The 13,081-nt window shown below is 46.7% G+C and overlaps 1 protein-coding gene across 4 annotated transcripts in view; it reads left to right on the top strand.

Moving 5' to 3' along the window:
* The window catches only part of sash1a (SAM and SH3 domain containing 1a), a 136,889-nt gene that overhangs the window by 75,379 nt on the left and 48,429 nt on the right, over nt 1-13,081 (top strand). The window contains exon 1 of one of the 4 annotated variants that reach the window (XM_084030938.1): nt 1,239-1,262. The exons of the other annotated variants lie outside the window; for them this stretch is intronic. The gene's annotated coding sequence lies outside the window, so the exon portion shown is untranslated. Of the gene's footprint in view, nt 1-1,238; nt 1,263-13,081 lie in introns of those variants that run through there. 4 annotated transcript variants of the gene reach the window in all.

Here is a 13,081-nt window from a genome sequence, read left to right as displayed (position 1 = left end):
TGTGGCTCCGCAGTCTTACGAGTTACAAGGTTGCGTTCTTTGTGCGTTCACGATCTGTTTCCTATCCGCCAGCGCGTCGCTGGAAGAGCGCTGTAACCGTTCTCACTCGGCTCTGTCAGCGAGTCGGACTCTGAGCCGTGTTCTGGAGGCTGGGATGAGAAGTTCCTCTGGTAGCTATCCAAGCCCATGTCTGTCCTCCCCTGCCCCTCCATTCCCCTCTCTTGCTGTCTTTCTTCTTCTTTTTTTCTCCTCCATCTCTCCTTCTTCCTCTCCCACGACCTCGGGGAGTCCTCAGGAGGTGCAGCGTTCCAAAAAATGGGATGATTTCTTCCCCCTCCTCCTCTTCTTCTTCTCCTTCTCTCTTTCTCCCAAATTAACATTGAAAAAAAAAAAAAAACAAACCTCACTGCTGAGTGACTCATTCAAATAATTGTTGCTTCTAGCTGTATCGGGTTACTCTTTTCACTGACTCTCTTTTTTGCTTTTCTTCCTTTCCCCAAGTACAGTGTGGTATCTGGGCCACTTGTGAATTAGGGCCTTTGAGGGAAAAAAGGCAGGAAAAAGGCCAGTGACATCAGAGGGTGGGGGGGGGGGGGGTCCAAAACCCTGAGTAGCCCTGTAATCTTCTGCTAGAGATGTATGAGTCCAGCCAGGCGGTCACGTCCTATGTGTCCTGTGCTAGTGAGCGTGTGTGTGTGTGTGTGTGTCCGTGTCCACACGGCTCAGGTGTGTCTAGGCGGAGTCCACCTTTGAGAGGAGAACGCCTAGAACTCATTAACAGAGACGACAAAAGGGAACGCGACATGGGTGTGTAAGTGTGGGAAAGACAGCAAGAACAAAAGAGAAGAGAGATAGCAGGATGGGGGGGGGGGGGGAGGAAGGCCAGACCAAGTCCACTTTGAAACCGTCAAGAAACGGGAGACTTGCTGAAGCATTTTTGGAGAGAAAAGGAGGGAGGGAAAAAGAGCAAGACATGCGGAGCGATGGATGAGATCCCTCCCCCTGCCAAATCCCAGTTACTGTAGACTATCCTATAGCTACCCCTCCCTCCCTACCTCCCTCCCTCCCCCTGTCCCATGTGAGCAGCAGCCCGATGACTGGACCTCTCTGTGTCTCCGCTGCTTACGCTTTGCTGCGCTCCGGCAGACATGCATTGTTCTCCACTGTACGCGACTTGTTGCTCCCATTCTCAAAGAGTCGGTCTGTGTTAGCGCCGCAGGAAAAAAAGATCGTCTGGGAAAAATACTGGAGCTGCCCTCGCCGTGAGTACCGTTACTTTCAATTCGGGGCTTTTTCGTCAGGAGGGAAGGATTGTCTCATTCATTTGTTGGCTCTGTCAGAAGATGTGTGTGAGTTGGATAAACATCGAGGTGTGTCGTGGGAGATTTTCTGAACCAGATAAAGAGAGAGAGAAGAAAGCGTGGAAACTTTGGCGTGAGCTGGCGAGAGGAATGCTCCAGTAGCGAGAGCCCTTTCTAGCTCTACCTCTTGTTTCTGACCGACTTGCTCCCTTTTTGCTGACTCACCCTATTAACTTAATACACATGCTGTGTGGGTGTGTGTGTGTGTACATGTGTTTGCCATCGTGTACACCGTCTGGAGTAATTCTCTCCATTTACTTGTCTATACTTAGCGCTCTCGTGTGTGTCAAATGGAATCATTTGCTCCCCCTGTTTTTTATGTGAATGTGGGGGAATTAGGCCGAGACGGAGGGAGAGAGAAGGGAGAAAGGGAGACGCTGGCATTCTGCTGCATCACTGTTTTGCCATCACTCTCTCAGGTCCTTATTGATTTCCTCCTCCTGTGCTCACCGAACGAGAACAATGGCCTCACACATGGCCAAGACCTAGAGTAAATGAGCCAACTAAATATCAACACCGAATCTCCTGCAAGATATTGTTCATTGATTTGCTTTGTGGCCAGATGCACACACACACATGGAGAGAGAGACACACACACACACACACACACACACACAATCGTGCCTTGTCGTCTAGAGGGGCTGCATTGTTCAGCATGCACAGTTGTTTGTGTGAATGTGTCTAAAGGCTTGTCCAAAAGGTCTCGGACAATGAAGTCTGTCACCAGGGGGATGTGGATTTCTTGCTCTTTCTCTCTCTCCTTTTCCTGTCCAAGCCCCCCCCTCCCCCCTCCCCTGCACATCTGGATCTCCCCAACAGCTGACAAGGAACAAGGGAGCGGATGGAGGGGAGGAAGGAGGTGTAGACGGGGGGGAGAGGAGAGAGGGATAGAAATGATAGGAAGGGGAGTTTGCTCAGGCCAGAAGTCCCTCAGTGGACTTCCTCCCCGTGCAGGAAGAACGGACCTCACAATGTCATTGTGAAGGCCTGATGTGTGAGAGGAAGCAGAGATGGTGTGCAGGCAGATGGGAAGCGCTGCCACTCATAAATACGTGCACATAATACACAAATACACACATCTTTATAATGCATGTATTTGCAGACACTGAGGGACAGACACAGTGAAGCTATGCTCATTGAACTGAATCATGCGATGCCGTAGAGTTCAGTTCAAAGGGAGAGAGCTGGTGTCTTCGGAGGGCTTTGGCCTTAGCGTCAACTTTTCAATGGGAATTTTTGGTCTTTAGCTGTCAAAGCGAGCCCCGTTATCTGTCAGTCTCTTTGCTCTCTACCTGGAGTCCAGCTCTAATGAGACTCTTTAAAGTTGAGCCCACGATAAAGAAGCTCTCCTTTAAAGAGCATCGCTTGGCGTTCACTCCTCTATGCCTTTTCATTTTCTCTGCCAGATGAAACCGTCCGTGCCAGCTGCTGCTGCCGGAGCTGGGCAGCCTGTTTATCCATGCCAGGGCAGGCCCTTGCTGCCATGGCAACAGGTGTGTGTTGACATCGTTAGCGTTGAGCAATAGGCAAGGCGGCGTGGACGCGCTGTGATTTAAACGGGTGAAAGTCTCGCTCACATCTGCTTCTGCGGGATCCTGGTGCAGCAGATCCGCCGGGGCTCCGGGGTTTCTCGGGGTGGCGATGGGACAGTGATGAAGCATCAGCCATTCATTCCCTCCTCTGCCTCCCAGGAATTGTTTGACTGTGCAATTTCTGCCATATGTGCGTGTGTAATCCAGCCATCTCCCACTGTCGGTGCAGCTGGTCGGTGTCTGTCTGCAACACTGCTCGTCAGTTTATTCCAGGCAAGTTACGAGCCCAGCCCGAATCCTCGTGTGATTTATGGACGATGTTACGATGCAGGTGGCATGAGCGCGGCTGAGGTCACCGCTGGAGAGGTTTACAGCGGGAATGGATGAGAATGGATCATTTGTTCCCCTCTCAATGTCTTTAGCTTCAAAGTAAGTGTGTCTTTTCGGTACGGCATGTGTGCGAGACAACAAACCAGAGTAAAGATTGAGTTCAACAAAGCTGTAGTTTGTTTTGGCTCAGCAGTGATGTCGACACAGTGTGTACAATTATGTCAAGTAGGGAATCAGATGGAGGTGGAAACAGAGCGAGGACAAAGAGAGCCTCACAGTGGGACGAATGTATGAATTCATATAAATAAATGTGGAAATTGTGGAATTTGAAGCCCTTATAGAGATTATGCAAACACATAGATATTAACTGAAGAAGAGGGAAAATCAGCAAATAAAAAAAAGAAGAAGAGTGCTGCATTGCAGCCATCTGTGGTATTTATTCTATAATGGTTTTATATGTATGAGGAGAGGGTGTGAGATGTGAGTGCTCTCTGATGGGATTTTACTGATCCTCCTCTCTTTCTCCTCACCTCGCACTTCTCTCATTCACCCGTCCTCTTTATTTTAGGACAAACGAGTCTTCAAAGCAGCACCTTGAGGTTATCTGTCTCTCAGGTTTTTTTTTTATCCCCGACCTGTGCTTTTTTTTTTAATGCTTCTTATCTCGGCACACATTCACGCTGCCTCGCCCACACATCTCCGCTGGCTTGAATCAGAGATTTGTCAAAGTCAGTCACACACCCTGCAAGACAGATTGCAACACCTGAGAGGGATGGTGTGTGTGTGTGTGTGTGTGTGTGTGTGTGTGTGTGTGTGTGTGTGTGTGTGTGTGTGTGTGTGTGTGTGTGTGTGTGTGTGTGTGTGTGTGTGTGTGTGTGTGTGTGTGTGTAGAAACAAAACCTCACACATCAAATCAGCTTTCAGATGGCGGGCTCTTTGTTGTCAGGTTTCATGTTCATGCGGTATCATTTTCCTTGGCTCGGTCCCACCGCGAGCAGCTTCATGAGATTTCTGCCTCGTGGTTCTTCATCGCTACAGTTGGTTCCAATTACTGAGAGGCATTCCCTTGTTCGCCGTAGCCGAGACATATTTGTGTGTACGGGGTCCAGCTTCGGGTCGGAGACAACTGTACAAACGGTCCGCTCCCTAACCGGGCTGCAGGAACATTTGATCATAATGTCAGTCTGAGAAATCCAGTCAAGTAGGGTAAAAACCCCAAATGAACCGCGGCAGGAGGATTGGATGTGCTGCTGCAGGCGGGCTCGTTATCTGTCAAACATTTCCTCATGATTGAATGAGGTGTTTTACCAGAGAAAGGTGTTCCCGTGGTGCTATAGGTGGATAAAGTCCCACTCGAAATACCGATGTCATTGCAAATGATATGTGGTTTGATCAAAACCTATTCAGCGGTTGCTTTTTGAAAGGTTTGCAGCTCTGCCACATAGAGTCTGTGTAGTAGAGAAGAAAAAAACCTCCCACTCTGTCTACAGAAGTCTCTATTTTTGCAATTTCATCCTCAATCTATATTTCTCTATATCTATCCTGAAGTTTGTATGTGTAGGTGCATACAGACATTCATTCACATCCTGGTTTCCTCTCTTGCATGCCTGATTCTGTGTAAATACTGCAGATTATCACTACACCTCTACGGTTAATTGTTCCTACCTCATGCTACCGTGTAATCTCAGTGCTGCTTTAAAAGCTGGCTGTAAAATCTCATTAAATCTATTTTGAAACAAGTCAGAGGCCAAATATTGTATAAATCTCCGGCAAATACCCAGTTTTGAGCATGTCACAGGTTACACATCATATTGAGATGAGAGGATTACGGCTATTATTGAAGAAGAAAGAACATTCCCTGATTATAGCCCGACTGTATGTGTGTGGACACAAAGAGCTCTGATTGCTGCTGGCACCGCCGCCCCGCTTCCCAGGATACCCAGCATTCACTGGCACAGCGGGGGGGAAGGCTGTAGGCACACATGCTTGTACGCACCGCACCGACATGCATGCACATGTCAAACCCAGCGATGAGCACTTTGTAGGTTAATCTCATGCTTTACTGTCAGCCCATTTATTCAACACTGAACCCAGAACACAGGCAGCTTTGTGATAGGGAGCTAGTATTTATGTAAAATACACATAAAATATACATGTTTATGGACGATTACCTTTTATAATAGTCACATCACTCTATACTCAATAAAACACCAATAAAGTTTGAACAGCAGGCGCCTCCACACGCATGTTTCCCCCCCCCCCCCCCCCGTTTGTGTTACCCGTGGCAACGGTTTGGCGAGGTGGTGATGTCAGCAGTGATGTACGAGTGTTGGAGCGCGAGGGGATGACCTCAGCTGAGGGGGGAGTCCCAGCGGACTGGTATCAGCTGCAGCCAGCGCTCGCTGCCGGGCCTTTCTCACACTTAGTATCCGTACGGATAAAAGCTGCCCTGACCCCCACAAACCCCAACTTCTGATCCTCCACAGGCATCGCAAATCATCAGCGTGCAGCAGGAAATCCACCTCTGACATGCACGGCCCCACACACACACAACGGTGCAAGGAAACAAAGGAAAGCGCTGAGAAAAATTGTGCGGAAGATTCTGGATGACATTAAAGGTGAACCGAGGAGCATTTGGTCACTAGGGGCGTCGTAGAGCAGTGCTGTGAGGAATGGGTCCCTCTTCAGCTGCAGACAGGGGGCGATGCACTACGATTCTATTAATAAGTAATGCAAATGTAGATGGGATGTCGATGGGAACAGATTAAACAAAGTTATTGATCATGCGGTTGTCGTGATTTATCTTGTGAATTTAAAAAATATTGATCATATATGCTGCTAAGGCCAATTCAGTCCCTGCATCATAAGTTTAAGGACTTTCAGTAAGCAACACATGTTTGATACCCTTCGGTTTCATGTATTAACACATTGGAAGAAGACGGTATAAATGGGGTGTAAATGGTAGCTAGCTAGTGTACGTTAGCAATATGGATTTATGAAAATAAATAATAAATTCATGAGGAGCATGTTTGTCTCTCTTGGTTCTCCGGCTTCCTCCCACAGTCCAAAGACATGCAGGATGGGGATAGGTTGATAGATGACTCCCGTAGGTGTGAATGTCTGTGTTTATTCTCATCAACCTTGGTTTGAGGCTTTTGGTTTTTCTAGTACACGTGTCCCGGGGCTTTTTTGTCTCTCCAGTGGGCAACATCTGTGATCATGTTACGGTCTGTTGTTGGCAGCAGTGTATTTTCTGCTGACATCCAAGCCCGTTCGATCCAGCTCATCCCCTTTCCCCTCCGAATGGTGGCCTCCGTTCAGTCTGGCAGAGAGGCTGTCCTTGATTCAAGCAACAGTCCATCCATAAATGAACGCTTGCCTCTCTCAAGGACAGCTGTGCTACCAGCCATGGGTGGAAAAATAATCATAGGAGCAGTGACCACATCCACGGTCACAGATTAGGAATGTGTGTGTGTGTGTGTGTGTGTGTGTGTGTGTGTGTGTGTGTGTGTGTGTTCGTTCTCAGGAACGGGCGAGTGCACGTGTGCCCTTGTGTGCATGAACCTGTCCGTGTTGAAGTGGTGAACTCCTGTGAGGTGTAAGGGGCCGGTGATGGATCGCAGGGCGAGTTATTTACTTCATCTCGGAGTCTGAAAGGTGGTGTGTTTAATGGCCGTTGTAAAAGTAAAGGTTGGTAAACACATAAAAGTGCTGAAGTGAAAACGAAGTGTGTCCAGAGTGTGAGAGAGAGGAGAAGGGAGAGAGTGGGGAGGAGGGGGAGATTCATGAGCAGGTTTCTGGTAGCTTACTGGCTGAGAAGGAAATTGTCTCTTACACTGAATAGATTTAATTTAAATGCAGTTTTTACTGACTAAAATGTATCATTAAAATACCTCTCATTTGTCCAATCCAGGAGACTTTGTCAAACCAATTAGATTACTTTTATGCTTTTTTAAAAGTATGTTGGGAAGTTTTTCTGTGCAGATCAGTGATCAGACGTTACTGATTTCAGAGAAAATGGATATTCCCTTTGTACTTTGAGGCAAAGTTTGTGTCAAATCTAGTGCGGTTTTATGTATTATCCCTACCTTGCCCCAGGGGGAGCTGTTGCTCCAGCTGTGGACAGTGAATTTCTGCCCCGTCCTGCCCCGTCCTGCCCTCTCCTGCCCTCTCCTGCCCTCTCCTGCCCATTGGCTCCATGAAACATCCTCTTGTAACCTCCCTCTCTCTTCTCTAGCTGTCTCTCAATCAGTGTTCTCCTTCCCATTCTTATCTTTTAGTCATATTACATCACAATCGAGTCAATAAAATGCACGATGATTGAACTTTCTCCCGTTGTGTTATTCACCCACGTTGACCGTAGTTTACCCCAGCTTTCATCCTGCCATGACGTCATACCTAAAAACCCCAGGCCGCAGCTGTAAACGTGGCTCCACCACATGTCCTGCTTTGTGATGCCAGTCATATGTGTGCATAAACAGACTGAATCACAAGTCTGGTGGAGGTTATGACTGAGCTCAACCCTGGAACGCCACAGTGTATGAGACTGTACTCTACGATGAAATGTCAGTATGACTTCAGTGCGAGGGTGAGGATGCGTCGCGGTGCGTCTGCTCTCCTCGGCTTCATCCCCGTGGATCGTTGTTGAGCTTCGGTGTACGGTGAGTACAGCCTTTCACCCAGCATTGATGTTCATGTCAGGGTGAAACGTATGACAGGTGTTTGTGTGTGGACCTGCAGGAGATCAGAGGTTAAAAAAAAAAGAAAAGAAAAAAAAGCAGCTTGGTTATATCTGTATACTTAAATCAAAGTACTTGTATACTTGTCACAGTACTTGCATGTGGCTTTATTGATGGCTTTTCGATATGTATTTGATTGAGTGCCTAAAACTTGCACATGAATATTGGTAATGTGAACTCACATGTATTGAATTGGCCTATATGCAAGCTGTTGGTGTTTTGGTTGTTATGGTTACAGCAGTCCTTCATCCTACATTTGCTTAGCTCTGCTTCCCGAGGTCCCTCCACCCACCAGACTCTGGGACCAGAGCCAGTGGAGTAAGATTCCACACACACACACACACACACACACACACACACACACACACACACACCCTTGGAAATACCCCTGCCTGGCTCCCAATTTGGTTATTAATTCCCCTTCAGAAATGATATAGAGATCTTTACATTGTTATGCTCAGATCTCAGGCCTGTGCTTTACAAGCCACATGTGCTTAGATTGTTTTGCTCCTCTGAGATCATCATGACCAGATGATCTCGCAGCTGTCCCTCAATATTTTCCAGACTTTGACGTGGAGGAAAAAAAAGTTTTGTGTAGAGAACAGAAGAGGGAGAATGTGTCCTTGTTGCTTGAGTAATTGCAACAACACTGTTTTAATTCTTTGCTCTGGAACCTTAGTTGCAGCCACGTGTGACATGTCACATGTTATTATGCTTTTCATGCATTATGAAGGAGAGTGGTGCAAGCGTAGAGTAGATTCATGCCTGCATTCATGCTGATGTTGTATGTGGAGGTGGTGCAGGAGAAGAGTAACGATCGTCAGAGAGAAGGAAGGTAAATACTACATTGTTCTGGGCTAAATGCCAGCTCTGCGCCACAGGGTATGGATCTGTCTTCAGCCAGCACGGGCTCAGCACCAAGCCCTGCAGCAGAACATTCCTGTACCAACACCAGCCTCCTGTGTGTGTGTGTGTGTGTGTGTGTGTGTGTGTGTGTGTGTGTGTGTGTGTGTGTGTGTGTTGGTCTTCCAGGGACGCTGGCTTGTCTGACTATCTCTTCCTTGTCTGGTCATTTTCTCCATCTGTATTCTTCCCGTTTGGCAGTTGTCCCCAAACATTCAGCCCATTTCAAACCGTTATTGGAGCTTATATAGTTTCATAACAGATAATCAAAACCCACAATATTTGATATTTGCAGCTTCTTAAATTTGAGAGCTTTGTTATTATAGTTGTATATGTTGGGCTTTCAGACAATATAAACAATTTCAAGATGTCCTTTTTTGGGCTCTGAGAATGCAATTCTCATACTTTTCTGACTTTTTATAGACTTTTTAAAGAAAATAATAGTGATATTGTCACAACTCCCATTATTAACAAAATACCTATTCATTTTCTTAAAGTGTCTTTGTTTCCCCCCAAATGAACCACATTGGGTCTGTATTTAAACACAGCATCTACTATTCGGGAATGTGTCTTCACCTCAGGCGAGCCATCTGTATCCCAACCGTTTGTACTCACCCTGCATTTAATCTCAGTGGGCCCATTAACCTCTACACTGCTCCTGGTCCCGCTGAGTCTTCTTGGCTCTGGAGAAGCTCCACTCTTCCAGAAGGGTGAGGGGCCACTGGAGCAGACTCATTACGGGTGCATTGGCCGGCCTCTAACTCCAGACTGGTAGGACAATCATTGAACACACAAAGCTAATGACCGCCGACCGCTCCGTTTGTTTGTTTTTTCCTCTATCAGCCGGGATGTCTGTTTGTTGTCGTGTGTGTTCATGCGTTGGACCAGGTCACACACACTGATAAGATCTGTGGGGGACGCAGATAAGGGAGCGACGGAGGGATTGAGGGAGTCAGAGAGGTGTGTTAATTGGTTCTGAGTGACCATCTGGAGCAGGGATTTCAGACAGGACTCCCCACCAGCCTGTAAATGAGGTCTCGCCAGGCCGGAGCACCCAACGTCACGGCTTTTGGCCCGAGCATCGGGGCATCGCCATGGCAGCCTCTGAGCTCTTTCACCACCTTAAAGGTTACGAGTCAGCCAATTACAGCAAACACACATCCCTCGAGCGCTTGTTTCAGAAATATTAGTGATAGCTATGTTAAGAAATACTACACCAGAGCAGCAAACTGTCAAGAAATAAGACGTGACATCACATTTTTAGTCCAATTTGTAATGTTTTACTTCTCTGATCTGAAAATTCCTGATTAAAATAATCAGATATTGGCAGTTTTAGACCATTTTAATGTTTTGCAGCTGCTTGTTTCTAGAAATCATTTCACTTCTTTAGAAAAGTTAAGTATTAATTATTGATTTCAAGCTTAACCCAACATTTGACCAAAAGCAGCATAAAAAAAAAGAGGAAGATTTCATCCTCTCTTCAGCATCATTTAATTTGTTCCTGAGCTCCAGCCCCCCTAGATCCACAAGTTTGACCAGGACTTCATAGGTTGCCATGTGAACCTGCTTCAGTAATTCGGAAAAATATACATGTTTTGTGTTTTCGTGGCCCGACGCCGTCACCGGGTTCATATTTTGCCGGGGTAAGCAGGATCCTCTGGGCTAAAACGGGGGGAAATTCCTGTGAAAGTGGAGGGCTACGGTGGTTGAGCTGAGCTTGCACTATGTTTGTGTGTTGTGTGGTTGAGGTTCGTGTAGACAGCCAGACAGACAGACAGAGACAGATTGAGGCTGCGCTACACACACACACACACACACACACACACACACACAGAGAGAGAGAGCAGGCTGAGAATGAGTTCAGCGGTATGAGACGCTGGCACAGTGTCATGTTGATCGTCCTGCCCGCCAGTCATCTGTGCTGTTCACTAACTTTCATTACTTCTGTTGCTCAAATAGATCCACATGGAGGATCCACAAAAAAAAATATTTGATATTGCCATTCATTAAGAAACACAGAGGTGTGATCCTCAAACACCAAATGTCATCTGATCTCTTCAGGAAGGGTCAAGGTTAGACTCTGGGCCAGACCGGCTCAATGATGTCATTTGGGAGGTCTTATATAATGGGCTCTGCCCAAGCCACATACAGTACATGCTGTCAGACCGCAGCCAGATCCGGAGCACGGAGCCAGTCGCACGGCACAAGTCAACAGTTTAGTCTGAGGTACCTGGGGAACAGGCACGCATCAACACCACATTATAAAACAAAACCAAAGCACTTAATTTAAGCATCTGCTGACACTCCAGCTAACCCAATGAACTGCTGAGGAGTGTTTGTGTTGATATTTGCAGTCAAAGGACAAAATGTAAGTGAACAATGACAACCCATTGTTAAAAAGGAGGATTCTTCTCCCTCACTGTTTTAGGTTCTTTGTCTGCGTCTTTGTCAGCAGGATATCTGAAAATGGATTTCCAACCAGACAGATAGGCCGCGAGCCAAGGAACGTGTAGCTCTAACAATAAACTCAGACATAATAACGGAATATTTCAGTTCAGCTGAACATTGATGTCATAAAAGCAATTTCTTGGATTGTGAGCAAACATATTATTATTTTTATTCGTGGAACTCTTCATATTGAGATGTTGCGTTTGTGGACCAGGCAGAAAGTCAGGCTCTTTTTTGGCACTTGATATTGAATTATAATACGGGGAAAATATTTAGCGGGTCCAATACTCTCCACTATCCCAAAGAGCCTGGTGTGAGTTGTAACAGCCAATGACATGTTAGTGTTGCATTGAGGTTTTGATATTAATCCGCAGTTGTGAGCCGATGAAGAATTACTTGCATGTCAGCGTGTATTTTGACTCGGCCGTTTATTTGACTCTAATGTGCAAATGGCCAAGTACGTGTGACAGATTATGTGTCGCGGGCTTGTGTGTGAGATATACGACGGCCGCGTGCACGCTGACAGTAATTACAGAAGGACACACCACAGAGCGGCCCGGGGCCGGCCGAGGGACGCGTTAGTTTAACATCTAATACATAACCAAAATGTCAGCCGTGTCGGTGGCCGCCGCTGCCGCTGCGAGCAATGTGATGTAAATCTAGAGGGAAGGTGAGGCTGTAAACGCTCATAATACATGGCTCACTTTTTTATTTCTGTTTGAAAAGATTGTAAATGTGGGCTTGAGGTATTTTTAGATTTGATTTGCAGTTTGCATGTAGTTTTGCTATAGCTCTGCATGTGTGTGCCTGCGTGCGTGCTGTTTATCTGTGTCTGTTTATGCATGTGTGCCAGGGATAATGTGGCATCTCCAGAACTGGAATTCCTCTCACACCGCAGCTCCACAAGAGACTCTCTGTCTTCTCCGGCTTCTGTAGGAACTGAACGCTGTCTGTTCGCTCCTTTTCCTCTGGTCAGAGTGACCAACTAACAAATGCACTGCGAGCTTTTGATCACAACTGTCCAAATTCCCCCCCAAAGAAAACAACAACCACTGATTGCACAATGATGTACAACCAGCATGTGTTTATGTTCCTAGCGTCTTCGTGTCGTGTCCCATGTTGGGTATTAGTGTATAAAACAGGTGAGAGCGTTTAGGCAGAGAAACAAAGCAGACACTGAGCCATAAAGTCTTTATCGAGCCCCACTGGCTACTGTCTCGTTAGCACTGGAACCATAAAGTTATGCAAAGCGGCTCTGCGTCTGCATTATGAGTGCGCCTGCGTTTCTGTGTGTGTTTGTGTCCTATAAACTTGAAGAGAGGACTATAAAACCAGGAATCGGGATGAAACTGCACGGGTTAATGATGTGAACACAGCACACATGGTCTTTAATAGCATCGAGGTTGCTTATTTTATTTTTTTTACTGTATCTAGCTCAGAGGCTAACATATGGCAGAGTGGCTGACTTCACATAACAGGATGTGCACGGAGGGTTTGATGGAGCGTCCAGTGTCGTGCATGGGCGGGCGAGCGGGGCCCTGTGGTCTGTGGCTTGGGAGTATATTTGGCAGCAGCAGGGGGCGCCATTCTCAGATAGAGGGACTTGAATGAAAGCGAGAGAGAGGAAGCAACATTTTGAATTTGAAAAGGGGAGGAGAAGATGGAAGAACACACTCACGGGAAAGCGGGAGAGCAGTTAGAAAACCCTCTAAAAGAGCTCGTCTCATCAGGATGAACAGATTCAACGTCTCGGAGTTGTTTTATGAGA

Source organism: Eutrigla gurnardus (genome assembly GCF_963514095.1).
Source record: "Eutrigla gurnardus genome assembly, chromosome: 16".
Lineage (NCBI taxonomy): Eukaryota > Metazoa > Chordata > Actinopteri > Perciformes > Triglidae > Eutrigla > Eutrigla gurnardus.
The sequence above is the reverse complement of the archived record's forward strand: the minus strand, read 5'-3'. Positions and strand labels throughout refer to the sequence as shown.